Source organism: Numida meleagris, chromosome 5 (assembly GCF_002078875.1).
Source record: "Numida meleagris isolate 19003 breed g44 Domestic line chromosome 5, NumMel1.0, whole genome shotgun sequence".
Lineage (NCBI taxonomy): Eukaryota > Metazoa > Chordata > Aves > Galliformes > Numididae > Numida > Numida meleagris.
Window position 1 is genome coordinate 69,712,978 of NC_034413.1, and position 20,637 is coordinate 69,733,614.

The following is a 20,637-nucleotide window of genomic DNA, read 5'->3' on the forward strand; positions in this document are numbered from 1 at the left end:
TGTATTAAGAGCTCTTGAGATGGGAAATGAATCAGTTTAAGTCACACCAGACTAAATGTTGACTTCCAGCTCTGGTAGCTTTTGATGAATTTGCCTGCTTGATTGAAGAGTGGTCTCCTGTAAGATTTCAGAGCACTGGGTAAGTACTTGGAGATGATACCCAAGTCACTTGCTAACATTTTCTGTGATGAGAAGACTTATCTACTGAGCTTCAGTCTTGCAATAAAAAATGTATTTTGAAGGGAACACTGCACCATTTCAATGTACCAGCACCATGCATTCCTGCCTGCAGAAGGGGGTTGCAGATTTTCCTGCAACAGTTTTACAAAGTGCAGGTATAAAACTAATGCCCCTTCGCACCTTCCTCCCGTTAACCTTTCTTGTGCATCCAGGAGCTGTTGGCCACAGAGATGCACTGGGCTCTGTAGCACTTGATCTGGTGCTCACCCGGGTCTCGCGTGCCCTGACTCCTGGTGTCTGTGCTGTCTGCGCTCTTAATGTGCGGGTGTGCTGAGTGATGGAGGTGCTCCCAGCTGGGCAGTTTGCCCTGTTATTTATCAGTCCTCCCATTGCTCTTGTTGTCTGCAAGCCTGACAAGGAACAAATTACATGGCTGCGGTAACTCCTGAAGAACATGTTTTCTTGGTTATCCTGTGAAGGCTTTGTTTCCCGTTGGCATGATGATCTTTGTAACATAGAATCGTATATTTTCTTCCCTGATCCTCGCACTCAAAACGAAATAAAACCCTTCTAATTGCTGCCATCTGAGCTGGAGGACTGCAAACAGAGATGTGAAGGAGGCAGCACGGCTTGGAGCCGTAAAATCCTCAGCACTCATCCATGGGTCACGCCAGGGGAGGCACAAATCTTTCCTCTGGCCCACCAAGCACTAAGCTCGGTGAGAAGGAAGGGCTCGGCAGAATATTCCGCCATGAAGCAAACTTGCAGCACGTGCCCACCTTTGATCAGTGCAGAGGGCTCCTTGCCCTCCGCTGCCAAATGGGTCCCACGAGGATCATTTTTAATATGAAAAGAAAAAAAAGATTTTGGGTGAAACACCGCTTTGAGAAGCGTGTGCTCTTCGCACAGAACGTTACATTTTCTCAAGGCTTTTTTTTTTTTTTTTTTCCAGTCTCTTAAATGCTGGTGGGTTGCGTTGTTTGGTCAGCGGATTTGGAGTTTTTGCTGAAAATGCAAACATTTCCAGACAGTGTTTTTACAGAACCCGAAGTTATTTCGTTTTCTTGGAAGACTTTACAGGGAAAAGTAAAAAAAAAAAAAAACCACAACAGTGGAACGGCTTTCTTGGCTAAGCATGAGAAAAGCTGCAGGAGCCTGTTACTTACTCACTTGTGCAAAATGTGCTTAGTTCCACAAATGCAGCGGTGCCAGTTCTGCAGGTGTGTTAGCAGGTGATAAGTGCTGCTCATGCGCTGAGTAATGCGCTGTGGAAATAAATGACCACATTTCAGATTATTTTAAAATCCTGACAGGTACCAGAAGGAAAGGAAACAGCCAATGCAAATAGATTAAGCACGGAACCTATGTTTAATGTATGAAACTCTCTGAAGGCTTCTAGCGCTGAAAAGCGCTGCGTGAAAATACAAAATCCCACGTGTTTGAGCTGAACCCTTACAGCTCTGGGGATTTTGCAGGCAGAAGCTCTCCCATTTGTTGCACCATGATGCTCTCCCTTTCTTTCCCCTGCTTGCAGAGCTGCTGTGATAGACGTGCATCCCTCCCAGCCAACACTGGCCTGCAAGGAGACCGCTCTGCAAAGCAATGGCTTCGGGCAGAGCTCGGCCAGTCGGGTGATTTTGCTCTGTAATGAGATGTTGCAGAGCGCAGCTCTCTTCAAAGGGATTTAAAGAATGTTAACATCGAATATAAGAATCTTGCAAGGGAATAAAATCCCTCTCCAGGTCTGTTTGCGCTTCTGAGGGGAAATCAATGTTCTCAGCTCAATAGCTTCCCGCAGCACTTAGCAGAGATGTGCACGTTATTGGTAGCACTGCCCATGGATTTCCTCCTGCAGGTCAAATCTTTTAAGGACTACAAACCTGTGGGGCTGCAGCCCCGTCCTGGCAGGGTGTGGGGTGCACCATGGGGGCACCCCCAGGTGCTATGGGAATTCCAGCTCTTCATTAAATGGCAGGAGCCCATGGTGTTATCCTTCAAACATCAGTAAATTAATGAACACTAATTACAGCCGGACCAGAGAGCATTGGGCACTGTTCAGACAGTGTTGGCTGCATCCCTGTTTCTGCTCTGATATCCCTGACATAGCCGTTCCATCCAGCACGTGGTTTCTCTTGCTGCTGAGACAAAGCAATGCACAGAGCAGATATTCAGATTACATATTCCTTGCTTGCAAGCCTCCCGAGCTGTCTGCTCTGCGGCTTCGCAAGGAAATACCCAGCAACGTGCAAAACCAAGGAGCCCTTTAATGATCCCTTCATTTCCCTTCTCCTCCAGCAGCCAAGAGAAGGATGCCCAGTTCCCCTTCATTGCGCTCTGTGGTTGCAAAAACCACGAGTTAACATTCTGGGCTGGAATTACAACTGGTTGGGCCAGCTTCTGCCCTCAGTTACCATAGCGTAACCCCAACGAAGCTGGGACTGATAATCTCTATTGGGTTTCAGAGGAGGCAGCACGCGGCCAGGCACGGCGTGGGGCAGGGGACGGAGCAGAGCAGGGGTGGTGGGGGAGATGTAGCACAGAAACACGACTCGGAAGTAATTTTCCTGTAAAATTCCAACTGCAGAGTGTCACTATAATGCACCGTAATGACGGGGAGAGGGTGTAATTTTAGAAAGTGGTTTTAAAATGCTGCTCTGGAATACATCTGGATTCTCTTAGGAACAAGCAAAATCTCATCAGGGACCACTTCAAAGACCATTTCCTCATGGTTAAATTATCTCGCGTGAGCCTGCTGTTGCATGTACATTGTTACATTATGTATGATTTTTGACTGCTTCTAATATGAACAAACGGCACAATATTCCATTAGTGATTTTCAATTTGTACTGCACCTTGAGCCCTGCAGACAGCACGCTTTGCTTGGTAGACACGTGCTGGAGAAAATGTCACAGCCCTCCGACGGGATGTCCCGCCTGGAGATTTTGGACACCAGTATGTGTTTTTGGTAAGGCTTTTTGGTGGGATCCAACCTACACAGCTGTGATCTGCCCGTTTCTCAGTGCCCATGCCGAGCATCCCTTTGGCATGTGGCCGATGAGGGCTTCCTCTTTCAATTCAATCCGAATCCTCTTTTGGTTCAAAGTCACTGGGAAGTCTAGTGAATCTACAGCATAAATCTTTGCTTCATTTTCCTCCTTTTCTATTGGTATGCGATCGTATTTTAAATCCCACCAAAGACTTCCCCTTGTTCATGTACTGCCTTGTAACGCGCAGCTCACGTGTGTTGTGCCCATCACTGTGCATGTGCTGGTGCTGATGCAGAGTGCAAGGGTTTTACAGCTTCAGACCTGATGGGGACAGGATTTCTGGGGTCTGGGGCACGCAGCAGTGCTGATGCATTGCGCCTGGTCTCCTCTTGTCAATATCTCTTGCCAGGACCAAACGTGTGCCAGTGGCTGGAGTGCATCAGTGGTTTCCTAATATTGCTCATTCATGGAATTACTCCTGCTGCCATAGGGACTGGCGATGGAATGTAAAACAGTCTCCCCAAAGATGTGCCCTGTGCTATGAAAAGGCTTAAAAGTCTTGGCTTACATCATCCTCTGTCTTCTTGGCATATAATTTATCCTCCTTTTTATTCCCTCGTGAGTCGTGCATCACAGCAAGCAGGGCCGAGAATGTCACCGTGGGGCTGGCCGAGCTTCTCACTGCAATGTGCAAACCCCAGCTCCCTCCTGGTGCTGGTGCTGCCTGCAGTGCCACACAGAGCAGCCATGTGAAATAACTCCTGGGACAGATAGCAGTAATCTGAGCTCAACTGCAGATGAGAAAATCCTGCCTATTGTCCAGCCCTGATGAAATTAAACCCAGCGCCTTGCACAGCTGCTGCCAAACCCGGCAGCATTGTTTCTTTGTGCTCATACGTAAGGAGCATCACCCCACAAGGAGCATCACTCACAGCCCGCAGGAAGACAGAACCCTCCTCCCAGTCTCCTGCAGCTTTCGTGCACCCAACTCTGCTGTTAATGACAGTGGTGTATTTTGGGGTAAAGACCTGGCGTATGTCGCTACGTGAAGAATTGCTTGTTGTTGTTGCTGCTGCTTCCACCTTCCTTTGTGCTTACTAAAACAAGATTTTGGATGTCTTTGTTTCGGGTTGACATGTAAGGGAATGGGTTATTCTCAGTTTTGGAAGAGAATGCAGTGAAGTTGTATTTACTCATTATTCAGGGTGATTCAAATGCTGCCGGCCTCGGCGCACATTTATCATCAGGCATTTATCATCTGCGGCAGAGCGGCACTTGATCATTTTTACTTCTTGAAACGTGTACAAACGCTTCTGATAAATGCACACACACCAGGAAACGCAGTGGCAGCTGCTGCCCGCACACAGCCAGCAGCCACTGCTCCAGCAGCTGCCCCACGTAATGCACCCTGCAGCCCTAACCCTGCAGGGGTGAAGGCAATATCCGATGGGCAAGAGTAGGAAATGTCACCTCCTGCTGCTCCCAGGCTGCTCCATTCTCCCCTCAGCCAATGGCTCCTTCCTCCCTGGCTCCTTCAGTGCTTCTGAGACGGGCTTAGCTGCCTGCCAAAGAATGGATATTGTTACAGTTCAGCTTGTTTCGGTTCTTCTTGAGAGCAGAATATCAGTCAAGCATCAAAAATATAAATTAAAAATCTTGCCGCACAAATTTAATTACAGCAAATTTTATCACTTAATAATTTTGTGTGTAATCGGAGTCACTTTTGTATAAATCAAATATAATCATCCTCATAACACATGGTAATTAAATGACTCATAAAGCGACAGCAATTACCTTGCTGCTCTTTGGGAACAGCTTCTCTGGGATGGCGAACACCTGGGCTGGCTGAGGTGCGGGGAACCAAGAGCCTGGAGTGGTTCTGGTGTGCAACACCACACAATGGAGCATCCCAGGTTGGTCCTGGTGTGCAGCTACGTGTGATGGAGCACCCCAAAGTGGTCCTGGTGTGCAACACCACGCAATGGAGCATCCCAGGTTCGTCCTGGTACACAACACCACTCAATGGAGCATCCCAAGGTGATGGAGGTCTGCAGCCAGGTGTGATGTTGGGCTGCAGTCTGCAGCAGAAGGGCTGCACTGGCTCCATGCAGAGGGAGGAAGGGCAAAACCACTTTGTTTTATAGGTATCAAGGAAGACACTTTTACAGCCCGTCAACACACGAGGCTGTTTCGTTCAGTGTGCTTTAACATGCACCAAGCGCGGATCCCCAGCAACTTCAGCTGTGACAGTTTTCAAGAATCCAATAAACCCAGAGCAGATCTTTTTTAATTGACTCAAATATAGCTCGGGGTACACATTTGATATCCCAACATTACTTCTGATTTAATTTCCTATGCAATTTTCTAAAAGCTATTTGACTTCCAAATCGGCACCTCCAGCTATGCTTTGTTTCTCTGTCGTTGGTGGTTTGGGGGGAAGTTTATACCCCCCAAATTTTGCTACCCCATGAAAATTCATGACTTGTGAATGCTTAAAGAGAATGGATTTCCAGGTAACTCAGGAAGCAGAGGGTGTAATTAAAGCTGAATAGATAATGGATTTTATTTTAATTTAATAGCCAAACTGGAAAAAAGTAGACTCAAATATATACATATTTTTAATTACGATCAACCTAAACCATCTCATTATATCCCAGATGAAATGTGCACGTGGCAGAACTTTGGGGTTTGTTGATCTTGCTGCTTCATCTCTTTTCTTTCTAAAGTGAAGGAATTCTGCTCATTTTAAATAAAGACTCAAAAGGAAACATTCTGGCATTTCTGAAGGATTTTGACGCTTGCTAAATTCAGCCAGAATTCATGCATCATCTCACTCCTCCCAAAACAGCCTTCCTCTGCAAATTTTTAATTAATCTCAGCGTTTACGCTCTGCAGAAGGCAACGAGCACATCCCAGGCTTTGCATGCAGCTCTACCAAGCCACGTGATGAAACAAGCTGATAAGAGTTCCAGTGGTTCTGATAAGGTGTTTCAGGTGTTATTTCCCACCTTGTTTGCTGGGTACCTGGATGTTCACTCATTCTGCTGAGGGAAAACACAGCGGGAATGAAATTTTGCACAGCTTTCCTTGCTCGGTAAAGTGAAGAATGGGAAATATTTATGATCCGTCACAATTCAGTATAAATCTGGGAAGCCTTTGACACCCTCATATTTCTTACGGGGCAGCGCGAGAGATGGGAAACACCGGAAGAATTATTTCGGAGAACACCAGCACATTTGTTGGTGATCCGATGGGATGTGACTGATGCACCATCAGCTGAGGAACATGGAAAAATGCGAACTGCAAGCAATGAATGGAGAGCCACGATGCAGCTGGCTCTCCAGCGGCTTGTATTTTATTAAAACAAATGGCATTTCTGCTTGATGAAGTGCACGGTGAAATCTATCGTATAGTCGAGCAGTTGGGTGAGTTCCATTCCCTGGCTTGGGAACACGTGGCTGTGTTTGCCATGGGGAGCCCAGGTTGGGAGCAGAGGTGTCTGCGCCGACTGCAGTGCCTGGGGCATTCCTTCTGCACCCAGAGGTTTTGTCAAACAGCTTCAAGTTGGAAAATGTTCGTTTCTCCATTCGTAAAGAGCCAAATTTGGCAAGGCATAAAAATACACTCTGCAAAGGCTGTTCTGTGCGAGCTCTTGGTCCGTGGGCTTGCTGTAAAAATGTGCGCCTTGGAACAGCTTTACACACTTTGCATAGTTTGGGATCGTTTTGTAATTTAGTGTTTCGTGCTAAAATCAGCCAACATTTTGACAATGTTGGGAGGGATTTTTGACAAAATATTGGTAAGGTTTGACAAGGCTGTGACAGAAATAACCCAAAAAGCAGAGGTTTTGGCTGAGCCTTGCTCTGAGATTTGGATTTGGATTCTGAGCGAGGACACACAACTGGGAGACCAATAATGGCTCCTTTGGAGCGCTGTGAGCCCCAGGTGAGAGCTGCTGACCAAGAACTGCCTCCTGAAAGTGTGATGGGAGCAGCTGCAGCTCTGGATGTGGAGAAAGGTGGAAAAGGACAGATATGGGCAGCTCTGAGAGCCTCCCTCTCTTTCAATTCAGGCAATTCTGCTGCTTCCGGTGCTTAAAAGGACAGAGAGTTCGTACTATTGCAGTGCATATAGGGGATTTTCAGCATTCCCATCTGCACTGGAATACAGGTGATGCCTTCGTTTGAATGAAGGAGTGGTAGAAAACTTTGCTCCTTTTTACACAATGCACACTGCTTGCAAAAAATTTGGCATGAAGAGACACCATGAAAATTAAGCACGCTTTCCCCTGCTGCAGCTTATGGGGCTGTCCTGCATTATTTCAGAAAATACCACTTAAAAATATCCCACAATTGCCAGCATCTTTGTTTGCTGTCAGAAACGTCCATGGCTTGTTACACTCTGTACTCTTGGCTTTCCTGCAATCTTCTGGCTGTTTAGCAGGGAAATAATGTAATCCAATTTTCTTTGTTGCCATAAAGGCCTTAATTATGGCTTTGTGGGATATTGTAATCAGAATCCATTGGATTTTCCCATATGTCAAAGTGACGTCTGCTTCAAATTCATCAGTGTCCTTGTGTTGTTGTAAGCACTCGGATGTCTGGAGGTCGTGCCTCGCTCTGCGTGTCATTGCGAGAGATGAATTCATTCAGCATTGCTTCTCCTTCAGCAACATAAAATATGAGCTGCCTTTGAATTTTTCCCTTTATCTTCAGGATACTGCCGCAGGATCACGGTAATCTCTTATTTGTGCCCATGCTGACAGCGCATGTCCTGCTTTGATTTTTCTCCTGACATTCGCAGGACGAGCTGTCCTTTCACCCTGCTGCACTCTGTGCACAGAGCATGGGCCGTGGCAAAGGTCCCCCGTGGCACCCCACAAAACTATCGCTGTGCTGGAGAAGACCTCTTGTGTCTCCAAGCCCAAGCCCAACCCACCCCACCATGCCCACTGCCCACATCCCTCAGTGCCACATCCCCACGGCTCTGGGACACCCCCAGGGATGGTGACCTCCCACTCCCTGGGCATCTGTGCCAGTGCCCGACCGCTCTTTGGAGAATAAATCATTCCTAATACCAATCTGACCCTCCCCCAGTGCAACATGAAGCCGTCACCTCTCATCCTGTTGCTGTTACCTGGGAGCAGAGATTGACCCCCACCTCACTCCTATCTCCTTTCAGGGCATTGTAGAGAGCAATAAGGTCTCCCCTGAGCCTCCTCTTCTCCACTATTTTATTCTCCAGAAATAACAAGCAGTGTGTGCCCAGCCCAGGGAATGCACATGGGAACGCCTATCCGAAAAGTTGAGCAGAGGCCCTGAGCTGGAAATGTGCTGCTGGATGCTGCAAGCCTTTTCCCAGCCTCGGTGCATCAGCAAAGCCACCACCTTGTGCAAATCCATCTTGGTTTTGGTGTGTTTGTAGAACAGCACTGCAGGCAGCCTGGCTCTTGTAGTTCCAATTGGTGCTACGGCATCCACAGCCCATTATGGTGAATTCATAGCATCATCTTGAGTTCACGTTTTTTTGTGTGTGTGCCATGTTTAAAATTAATCAATAAACATTTCCCAGAAGTCCTAATGACTAATCCTTCAGTATCATGCTCTGCAAAATGTTGCTGTAGCTATGACACTTGCTTCGTTGCAGCTTTTGCTATTCACGGACATTGCAGTAAACGAGGAGGCTGTGGGTGGGTCCCCAGGTGATGGGGTTGTGAAAGCAGGAATTTCCTGTGCTCCAAAGGACTGTTTTCAATCTGGTTTCAAGCCAAAGATCATTTCATTGTTTTGAAGCCAATCTATTATCTTGGGTATTGTTGCCCCATGTTGGCCGGTGCCCCCGGTCGCCCAGCACTGCAGCCTGAAACTCCAGACCTGCTCAGCCCGAGGATGTGAAGGATCATTTTATTTTCTAACTCCTTTCTGATTTGGAAGCTGTCAGACATCATCTTCGTATTTGAGTAAGAACTGGGCAAGAACTTTATTTTGTTTGGAAAAGGTTCCCGTTTTTTTCAGCTCTCAGCACCATCAGGAACAATTGAAATATCCCAAATTCACACTGCTTTGCTGCTCCTACAAGATCCCTGCTTTGTCTCCTTGCATCCTTTTCTCCTTCAGTCTCACAACCCTATCTTTCCCTTTTTCTCTTCCCCAGGACTCACCTTTTCACTGCAGCTCAGATTTATTAAAGAAAGTCATCTCTGGTTGGCACACCTCCCCTCAGCTCACAGCACTCCCCACTTCGGGACAGATATCTACTGGAGAACAGAATGACACCATAACACTCAGAGCACACAACGATGGCCGCCCTTGATGCATTAATGCCATTCCCAAGTCTTTCTGGCTGCATTCCCAGTGGATGTTTTTCTGCATGCCTTGCATTTTTAATGCCAAGCGGGTACAGGACGGGCTGGTGGAAGTTCATGGATGTCAGCGCAGTGCGTAGTTCCATCTCTGCATGCAGAGCTGCTGCACACATCTGAGGGCTGCGGGAGCTCCCATACATGAAAGCCCAAGCAGGTGTGTGTGTCTGTCTGCACGACGCCGTTTCTCATGTTTTTTTCCCCCTTTGTATTCTTGATCATGTTCTGCATATGTAAAGTGAAGCGCTGCAGAAGGAGCTGGGGGATAATGAGAGTCGGGTGGCAGACATTTCACTTATGAGCAGCCCCCTTGTATCCTTCAAAATAATTTCCTGTGTTATTGGGTAATCAAAGCCAAGGATAAAAATCATAAGATCAAATGAATACTGTCAAACTAACGAAGCTCTACATACATGCCAGCAAATGTCAGGAAAAAAGGGTCGGGCATGCAAATGCCTCTTCATCTTGCTCCCCAGGGAAAAGTTCAGAGAGACTGAAGGTCACCTCAGACATGGAAGATGGGTACAAAGTGATGCAGGCAGAAAGGCTCACAACAGGGATCTTTCTCTTGCCTGCAGGATCTGGTCCCCAAAGAAGCCTTAAATCCGAAGTGAGCTGGGGCACAAATTCATTTACAAGCTGTAAACTGAAGGTGTTCATGACCACTGATAGTGAGCTGCTGGGACAGGGACACCTCTCATTGTACTGGTCAGAAATTTGTCTCCTATCAGCAAAAGTGAGGGAAATAAGAAATTACTCATGCTTCTCTATGTCCCCAAACAGGCATTGTGATATCTTCATATACAGCCCCAATTAACTGAATTATTTGATGGCACACAGGAGGACACACTCCAAGATACAAGGACCAATTCTGCACTTGCAGCTTGGGTGAATTGGAAAACCTGGTTCCTTAAAGCAACGTACAAGACTTCAGGTTGCTGCATCAGCTCCATGCCCTCGTGCAGTTATTTTGTACCTCCTCTCCCAAGACATTTCTCCCAAAGCCACCCAGCCCCAGCACATAGTTTGGCTGCCAGCATGTAGATTTTTCCACCCAAGACCATTGCCAGACTTTGGAAATGTACCTATGTGCTTCCTATACCCAGAGTCTTTCCTGAATACATCTGTGAAGGTGTATTGACATCTCCGATGAACACCTTGAGCAACAAATGTATAAGCCTTTTAGTGCTCTCATTTATAAACAGCTTAAAACACTCAGAGCAGCCTCAGCTCAGTGGATTTACTGCTGATGTACATAGATGAAAAATGAGCCAGGCAAAAGCATCTGACAAAAGTAAATAAATACCTGATTTAACACATGCTGCTCCAGCATCCCCAGCACAAGCCAGCGGTGTGCTGGAGCCATGCTGCAGGAAACAATGCTGCTGGTCCCAGTTCCCAAATGAGGCAGGATGGGGCTGCCCCTTCATTACGCAGGCTGGAGGGCAGGCACTTCATGGGAAGGCTGGCAGGGTCGTCTGTGGGAGGGCTGTGGCCACACAGCTCTCACTTTCTTCCATGAGGAACTAGAGGGCTGCCATGAAGGAGATGTAAGGCCACATGAGGAGGTGCTGGGCCAACATGAAGAGCTGTAGGGCCACCATGAAGGAGCTGCTGGGCCACTAAGAAGGAGATGCAGGGCTGCCATGAGGAGCTGTAGGGCTGCCACAAGGAGCTGCAGGGCTGCCATGAGGCCTCCCCTCAGCCTCCTCTTCTCTGAGCCAAACAAACCAAGGGGGCTAAGCTGCTCCTCACATCTCTTGCCCTCTCTAATATCTGTATGTCCTTCTGATGTTGTGGCATCCAGCCTGCACTCGGTGCTCAAGAAGAGGCTGCACCAAGCAGAGCAGACTGGGACAATCCCAACAGTCCCTTCCCTCTCCCACTGGCACTGCTGGCCCTGGAGCACCCCAGGCCATGGCTGGCCTATAGGGCAGCACCATTGGGACAGCGCAGCGGCACAGCCCGCATTCGTTACCAGCCCTAAGCTACCTCTTGGCTGCTCTCCAAAACGTAACCATAGTCCAGTGCTGGGACTTGGGAAGTAATTTAAAATGTGTTAGCTCTAATGTTGGGAATTTGGGACTCCCGAAGCCCAGGGCCTAAAAGGAACATTGTTTGCCGACTCGTTAGCCCTTCTGCTGAACTCTGGTAACGGCCTCCCTGGACTTTCCCACCAGTATCGCTTTATCTAATGGGGCTGAGAAGGAAAACCTGTTGCAAGCATTAAATATTTTCTGATCAGTCAGATGCTTAATTATGGCTCTGTAGGATCATATTTAAGGTCTACAGAGCTCTCGCAACTGGTTCTTAAATTACAGTTTTAAGCTCTGAGGGCACTGCTGTCCGTAGAGGCTCAGCTTCGTGGCAGCTCGTGCTCTCTGGCTGATGCATGCCTCCTCCATCAGGCCAGCTGGGATCCACAGGGAAGAAAATGGTGGAGAAATCTGAAAAAGAAAGGAGGCTAAGTGGTCTGGCAAGGATTTAGATCTTGAGGGGGTGGGACGAGGCATTCATTTACCTGCAGAGCCATTGGTGTCATCTGGTCCTGGCACCAAAAGGACCAGGTCCCTTCAGGAGGAAACTCATCAGCCAAACCACCACTGATAGCTCTGCAGGAAAACTGGCTGTCATCTGCAGGGTGTGCAACAGCAGAGGCTGCACACATGCGCTCCTGCTCTGTGCTTTGGGACAGTCCAGAGGACAGAGGATGCAGGCTGAAGGATGGAGGGTGGATGATGGAGGTTGGGGATAGAGGATGGAGGAGGCTTCAGGGCCAGTCCAGCCAGCAGGAGCCTGCAGTTTTCTGAAGCTATCTTAAGGTGGCAGAGTTGCAGGCTGGTTGACTTGCAATCCAAAGGGAAGAAATATATTTCAGAAAAAAAAAAAAGAAAAAAAAAAGAGATCATTTGTCTTGCAAAGCAGGCTGAATGTACAGGACAGAAAAAATATCTGAGAGCAAATTATCCATGCTAACTAGATATGTGCTGGCGCTGAAATATTCAGGGCATTACAAATTGGTGGCTCCCTTTGAATAACTAAGGCAGCAAACTAACGGGTGGCATGCAGTCTTGTGCAGCGTGGGTCAGCGTGGTGTGGGACTCAATCATGGCATGATGATGTTCTTGCAATGGGGCGGCTGAAAAGTTTGAGTCTAATTGGGGAATTTCACTGCTGTGCTGGAAAATGAGCCTAAAATGGCAACACACGTCAGAGTCATTGGTACCCCTTCGTACCCCTCCACATGCTCACCAGAGTAGGATGCCTGAGACTTGGAGCATTTTGTTTTCTGGAGAAAAGGGAGCTTGAACCACCTAGCTGTTAGCTGCACTATTGTTATCAGTTGCTACATACTATTTCCTCAATGTCATCCGCCGTGTTTCCGGACAGCGCCTGGCCTTCCACAAACGTAGATACCCTTTGCTGCTTCTCATTTCATTAGCAAAGCCCTCTTGAGAGCCCATGCAAACATCTCACGTGGTGGATGGGGTGCAAACACCCAAATGGCTTGAGGACCAGGGGCTGCGTGCCCTGCCTTTGCTCACTGCCTCTCGTGATTACGCGCTGCCACCGGCGCGGCAATCAGGCGTGCCACTATCAGGGACATTGACGGATTAGCCTCATCAGTCCCCTGCTGTGACCGCCAACTTTCTGTATATTAATCAGAAAAAATAGCTCCCTGATTGCCATTTAAATTGCACAAAAGATATATTTGTCTTGCGGTAGTCCACGACGTTTCAACGTGATGCAAGATTGCAGCTTCTTAAAGGAGCTTGGTCGCTGTGTTTCCTAAGAGCTCGGGAAGGCAGAAGACGCATCAAAAGAAATGTTTTGCTTCATTCCGTTGTTCTCAGGCTGAATATAAAGAAGGAAACACCTCTCTGAGGCTACAGACAGCAAATAAATATTACCAGGTGGTATTAAGCACGTGTTTCTATGACTTGATTTCTGACTTGGGTCCTCCACGTCCTCCCGCTTTTGGAAGTAGCATTTGTATTGTGAGGCTGCTATCCACGGAGGGGGATTCTGCAGAGTATTTTCACTGTCCTGTAGTACTGTTTGAAGGCTGAAACTCGAAGAAAAATGAAATACAGCTGACCCTGTAGTATTTGCGTAGCGCTCCTTTGCCAGGCGGGCTCACGTGCTCCATTCAGGTGGTGAGAGGTGAGAAATTACACGCAATGTACTTCATCTTACCCGTATAAATCTCCGACTCGGAGAATGACTTCACCTCCAGGCACGCAACGTGCCTGCCCTGCATTAACCCCTGCAATGGCAATGCCTCTGTAACCAGAGCTGCATGGTGCCACCAGTGCTGTGTCAGCTCAGACCACACTCTGTTTCTCCGGTATTAATTCTGCCACTGGCTCCAGCCCTGTGTAGGTCCACCCTAATTTGCGTGACCTGAGGAATTGCCTCCTGCTGATTTTTTAGTCTATAAAGTGAAATCACTTCTAAAACCCAGCAGAGGTGTAGCTGACGGGATTTGCTGAGGTGCCCCAAGAGATGGGCACATCCCAGGGGTGCAGGGACCCCCTCCTCACACCCTCTGGTTTCATTCACTCTGGAATTTGCCTATTTATTTTCTCCCATTTCTCACTACTCTCTGATTGCTTCATTAGCTGCTCATGTGCTCTCATCTCATTTACTCACCGACCTTGCGGGCTCCCATTGTTTCCAGGAGATTACATTGCAACCTTATTTCAGATGATCTCTCAAAGATCGCAGACATAATGTAAAAATTATACATTAGAGCCAGATATAACACAAGAATGTTTTTTTTTTTTCCCTGAGAAAAACTAGCTTTCAACAAATCACAAGAGAAAAGACTTTTTCCATCCAATTCTCTCAATTTTTGTAAAGTATTCTAAGATAAGCTATCAGAGATTTTTCCTTTCTTAGAGAAATAATGTTTTCTTTTCCAAGTGGAAATGCTTGTGAAGATTTGGGGAATTTTTTCCTACATTTGTGCCACGTGTGTTCCTTCCCCTGCCTGGGCTTTCTGGTGCCTGTGTATATGGTTGACCAAGAAATCTCAGCCACGGGTATGGTCCACCATGTCCCCAAATTTCTAATGATGCCAATCTATTTTTTTTTGAATATTTTTATGTGCCTGTGGAGGTTCAAGTTGGATATTAGGAATCTTTTTTTTTCTCTGAAAGAGTGGTCAGGTGCTGGAATGGGCTGCTCAGGGAGGTGGAGGAGTCACCAACCCTGGAGGTGTTCAAGAAATATTTAAATGGTGTACTAGGGGACATGGTTTAGTGGGAAAATATTAGCCGTAGGTGGATAGTTGGACTGGATGATCTTGGAGGTCTTTTCCAACCTTGGTGATTCTGTCTGAGTCCATAGTTTCCTGATCTACTCAACCACACTCATCCATAACCCTGTGCCTGTTTGCAGACTATGATGAAGCACAAGACAGTGGCATTTTTTTTTCCATAAAGACAGAAACTCTGTTCAAATTTCTTCCGAGTGCATTAGTTACATTAGAAAATACTTTCCTCATGATTTCCAGATAAAAAGCAAAGATAAGAAGCAGATCCAGTGCTTAGTACCTAAGGAACCCGCACAGTGTACCTGGAGTGGAAAGTTAAAATAGGACAGCTCTTGTTTTGCAGTCTGTTGGATGAGAGCCCTGGACTCATCCTGTGCTGCCCAATCCTGATGTGCTGCCGATGATGGATGTGCTCCCTCCACGCACACCCATCCCTCTGATGGATTCTGTGCCATCTCTGGTGCTGTGGCCCCAGAAGGCAGCTGGAATGGCTGGTGGTGCTGGGAGCGGGGATGTCTGATGCACAGGAATGTGCGAAACTACAGCAAAGGGATGCTCTGTGGCTTCAACACAGGTGGCCCCAGGCAGACCCTAACACACTCACAGATACCCTGCGGAGGGTGACAAAGCATCTTTGCTGTGTTTGTTGAGAAAACTGCAGAAAAACTGAATGGAAAATGTATTCCACTGTGGAGATGTTCAAGATGTCTGAACTCCTAACTGTGCGGCCTGTTGTGGAGAACTGCTTTATCGGGGGGGTTGGATTCAATGATCTCTTGAGGTCCCTTCCACCCTGCAATTCTGTCATTCCAGAAGAAGAAATTCTTGCAGAAATTTTCTTAGTTATGACCCTCAATGTGTTTTTAGGGATGCTGCAGATGCTACCAATGTTGCTCAGCCTCATGTCAATTAACCATCAGTTCATCAGTTGGATGATGCAGGTGTGCTGTGGGCACAGCTTTGCACCAAGCTTTAAGGTCAGAAATGACTGCGTACGCTCACAGAATCATTAAAGTAGGAAAAGACCATAAAGATCATCCAGTCCAACCACCAATCCATCCCCATCACATCCCTCAAGGGCAGCTCCATCTGGAAATCCCAATTCCCACAGGCAGAACATCCCAGCAGCCTTCCAGCTCACAGGGAACTCAGATCTTAGGCGTGTGAGAAACCTCCTGACACCAGTAGTGGTTTTTGAGGTTAAAATGTACCCCAGCACATACACCTTTTTCACTGATTAATAAAATGAAACCAACAACGCAGAGCAATTCTAGAGAAGTGGGGGAAGTCCAGAGCCTTGTGGGTTGTACAAACAGTATTTTTGTCCTGGGAAAAACCTGTCCCAAATACAAAAAGCTCAGGATCATCACAAAGCATCACACTGCATTTGAAAATTTGCTCTTGTTTTACAGGGAAAATGTCTTGTCTTGCACTGATTCAGTTTTCCCAAGCTATAGAGCTGACCATTTCTATGTCAATATGATGAAGAAAATACATTGAAAATACCTAAAACTCTCTTGCACCATGCCATTCCCCACAGCCCTGCGGTGGGAGACCAGAAGGACTTACATGGACTCAGCTCTTTGTCTCTCTTCACATCTCTTTCTGTCCCTTCTTCTGCTTTGTTTGGGGAAAAAAAAAAATCTAAGCTTTTTGATTCATTCTACAATTGTGCTACAATATCCTGAATTAAGAATAACATGATTTGCTACAAGTGCCTTGTGGTCCTTCCTTGATCTGTAAATATCCCAGCTGCATCAGCCTGTTGTTTCCGCCCGTGTTGTGTCATTCTTCCTCTTACATCCTCATTTCTACATGCATGGAAATAATGGCGTGGGGATGCAGAGAGGCTCAGCCATGTGGGCACAAATACTTTAGTCACCAGCATGGCTCTGAAGAGACCAGCTCCAAGGTCAAGAACACATCCATACACGCCTGAATTGCAACAAGGTGTTGAAAGCCACTACAAAATGTAAATATGATTAAAATCAATAGTGGCCTATCTGCGATCTCTTTGCTCATGAACCAGTCCTATAATTCAATTAAAGGCTTTAACAGCAACAGAATGCTACAGCTTATTTCAATCAAAGCTTTTTACCTCTCTGCTCTCTCTTCTCATCCTACCTGCCTCAGCATTTCCTTCCCTTTTGGGAGAATCCCACACAACCCAGGTGACAGTTCCAGCTCTCGATGCTGTACAAGCTGCCATTGGTGTACAACGCCAGCAGACAATTTTCTCTCCAGTAGCACCTTTCCACAGCAGCTCCTCATTAGCAGCACTAAAAAGCTATCGCACCTTCCCTGCCCTTGCAAACTGTTATGCAAATAGCTCTTGCTGACAGCATAAATACATTCATTTCGGTGTCGCTCTAATTGATTTTAGCTCATTAGGAGTGATTTTGCCCTAATTTGATAAGGAAGTGTGAAACTATTTTTCCCAACAGCAGGTTTGTTATTTGTTGAGGTATTAGAAAGTGTTAATTAGACACAGTGCTTCTGTCATGTTGATGGTTTGGGGAGCATTCACCGTGCGGAGCAAACGGGCTCCCAGACAACTGCGCCTGTTGCTCGATGCAGTTTGTCAAATTAAGTTAATTATGCCAGCACAAGCGGCATGTGGCACATATGGATGCATGTCAAAGGGAGAGGCACACCCCTTTGTCTCTGCCTTGCATGATTTTCTTTAGCAGGAGGCTCCAAGGCCAGCAGTACCCATGTCAGATGGATGAACATGAGGATTTGCTCAGGAGGGCTTTCTCCTTGCCCCGTGTGTATCAGGCTGTGCTCCCTTTCTCCAAGGTCCCACCATGGAGAGGACTCTGTGTCCCATGGATTGGTTGTTTGCAAGAGCACAGCAAACTCAACATCCAAGAAACGTCTTCATTCTGCCACTGGAACAACAGAACAGTGGGATGGGTTTTCTATATGTTTCTTCTGGACACAGTGCTCTTTGAAAAGCTGGATGTCTGCTTTACAACAAATCTGGATGTTTCAAAAGCTGTTTTCATTGCATTTGAAAGGAAGCCAAATATTTTCAAACTTACATGAGAAATGAAATTAAAAAAAGAGAGTTCCAAAAGCATTGTTTTGTTTCCAGAAAGGGAGCGTCCCAAAGAAAATACATTTTTTTTCCTGTGTAAAAAGCCATTGACATTTTTTTCATGAAAAACAATTACCACGTGTGGAGGTCAGGGGAAAGAGCACTGAAAATTTGGACACAATTTGGGCATTTGCAAAGGACCCATGGCTTGTGGGGTGAAGCTACCACTGGCAACAATGGGAGCGAGGCAAAGGCTCTTCCCCAAGCCAGGGCTGTGGTTTGGTGACACTTGAACAAGCTCAGACACACACACGGAGGCATTTTAGGCAGTCCTGAACCAGAATGAAGAGCTTATCCCGAGTATACGATAGCGCTGTTCTCAAGAAATGACACAAATTAATGATGAGGCAGAGAATGTAGATTGCTCGCAGATGGCAACTGGAGACAGGAGCACTGGTGGGACATAGATCCATCAGGATGAGAAAATAAAGGAAAAAATGTAATAGCATAATAAAGTTGATTAAAAGGTAATTGACGTGAAAGTAAGAGAGAAACCATGTGTTTCTGCTCTGATTTCTTGCACCAGCTCATTGGAAGTTACTCGTGGTGAAGATTTGGCAGGGTTGTGCCACGAGGCTGCCTTCTGCTCCCGCTGTCCCTAGCACTGATGAGTTCCCTGGGGAGCAATGGAACTATTTTTCCTTACCTCACTCTGAAAAAGGCAGGTTCTGAGTGAGGAAGGATGAACTGGAAAGGGGCTGGTGGAATAAAAGCCTTGGTACCTCCGTAGGCATTCACTATTGTGTAGTCCTCACATGCCAGCTTTGGCCAGTGGGGCCAAATATTGGGTGAGCATCATACCTATTTATCTAACACAAGAAAATAAAGAACCACCTACAAATCTCTACATGTTTTCTGAGCCATTTACTTCCTTTGTTATTTATGATTTTTTTTTTTATAGTTCAGACAAACTTAGTCTAGATTTAGGTACAAGAAGGATCCATCACTCTGTACAAAGTCTCAACGAATTCCTGCTAGAACATGCCTGAGATAACTCAGTGTGACAGCCTTGTGCAGTGACCCCAGACATCTCTCTACACAAATTTATTTGTTTTTTTTTTTTCAGAAGATTACTTGTTACAGCAAATGCGGAAGGGCTGAAGCCACATCCTTCAGTTGAGTTGAGATTCAGATTTTTGTTTTAGGCAAGATGCCTGGGTTGGATTTTCTCTTTTGATCACCTCCAGGTGAAGGCTCTGGCTCAGAAAATTGGGATTTCACTGCTTTTCTGCCATGGAGGGGAGGGGGGTGTGTGTGTGAATGGAACACAGGCACAGTTTTGCACCAGTAACACCATAACAAGTTATAACTCTATAATGCAATGGAAATCACAGCAATAATAGTGGGGTAGTAAAGTCCTAGTCTGCAGCGAGTGAGACAAAGCCCAAACACAACAGCAGGGGACACAGAAACTAAGGAAAAAAATCTGCTTACCTTTGAAAGGCCTCAGATATGCAGGGATCTCTAACAAAATACCCTTGCCTCCACTGCCAACCCTTAAATCAAGTCTGGGAAGGGGTGGATCCTGGCTCCACCCCTTTCAATCATTCAGGTGCATTGCATGCACCTGAGCTCCCCTGGGTTGGCCCTGCCTTCCCACCAGGTGCTCCATCACTGCTTCAAGCCATGACTTAGCATTTCAGCTACACAACTGCACCATGTGCTCCAACCAGCTCCATCCACTTATTCCTCCACCAACCAGCTCAAGTCCAGGAAGGACTTTGTGAGGTCGCCTTGTCCATTCTTGTCCTTGAAGGAGCCTCAGTGCTGCCCAGGTCACCTCAAGCATGTATCTTTGGGCAGTCCCTAAAACAAATGTCCCTATTGGGAATGGAGCTTCTGAGAGACCAATCCTGAGTGTTGCCAGGGAGGAGAAATGTGTCAGGAATGCACGGGAATATGCAGTACGAAAGGAGGGTCTCTGTAAGACAAATGGCTCATTCTTACCACTGATTCACACACAGATGGTGTCCCAAACTGCAAAAATATGATATCTAAAGCCCCATTTAAACAGTTCATCATAACAGATTGGTGGCTTTTCATTCTATTTTCTTCTGGGCTTTGACAGGAAAATCCCACAAGAACGACACTTTTGTTAAAACAAGAAGGCTCCACTTGGCCCAGGATGCCAGCAGCAGAATGGGCAGTTCCCATCACCCACATGCTGCCCATCTTCCAAGCAATTGTATGATTACTGCATCCTTTAACTGAACGAGGCATGCACGGCCTCGCTCCTGCTGCTGGCAGGGAATTTGTGCCGCCCAGACCTCGCTCTGCTGCGTTCCGTTGTTTCAGTCTCTGCTGTTCAGGCTATATTTGGCTGACAGCAACATGACAGGTGTATTTTGATGACTGTTTCTTTTAGCTTGACAAAAGGCATTCATTGTCAAAATGACTGTGATTGGTCAAATTATCGCATCGCTGCAATAAAGCTAGCAGCATTAGAGTAAATGATGTGGCTATTTTTCCCCAGCCTAAACTGCCCTAAACTTTGCAGCATTCTTTATGAGCAGCTGTATTCTCTTGCAAGTGCAATTATTTTGGCTGTGTCCATAGCCCTGAACAAGGGACCTGGGAGCTGTGCAGCTGTGAGAGACAGAGGCATTGCAGTGCTGGGGCTGCGCTGGGTGAGCTCTATTTTCTGGGCTAAAAAGCTGTTCTTTGCAGTCTGTCCCATAAGTAGCAACAATAATAACAAATATGCAACAGCAGAAACCCCTTCCTACAGCTC

The 20,637-nt window shown here is 46.7% G+C and overlaps 1 long non-coding RNA gene across 1 annotated transcript; it reads right to left on the reverse strand.

The window, feature by feature from the left end:
* Positions 11,491 to 19,379, reverse strand: LOC110400536. Its single transcript, XR_002439925.1, has 3 exons — positions 19,341 to 19,379; positions 12,050 to 12,374; positions 11,491 to 11,975 (listed from the first exon to the last, which is right to left on the reverse strand). It is a non-coding gene; the product is annotated as an uncharacterized LOC110400536 (long non-coding RNA).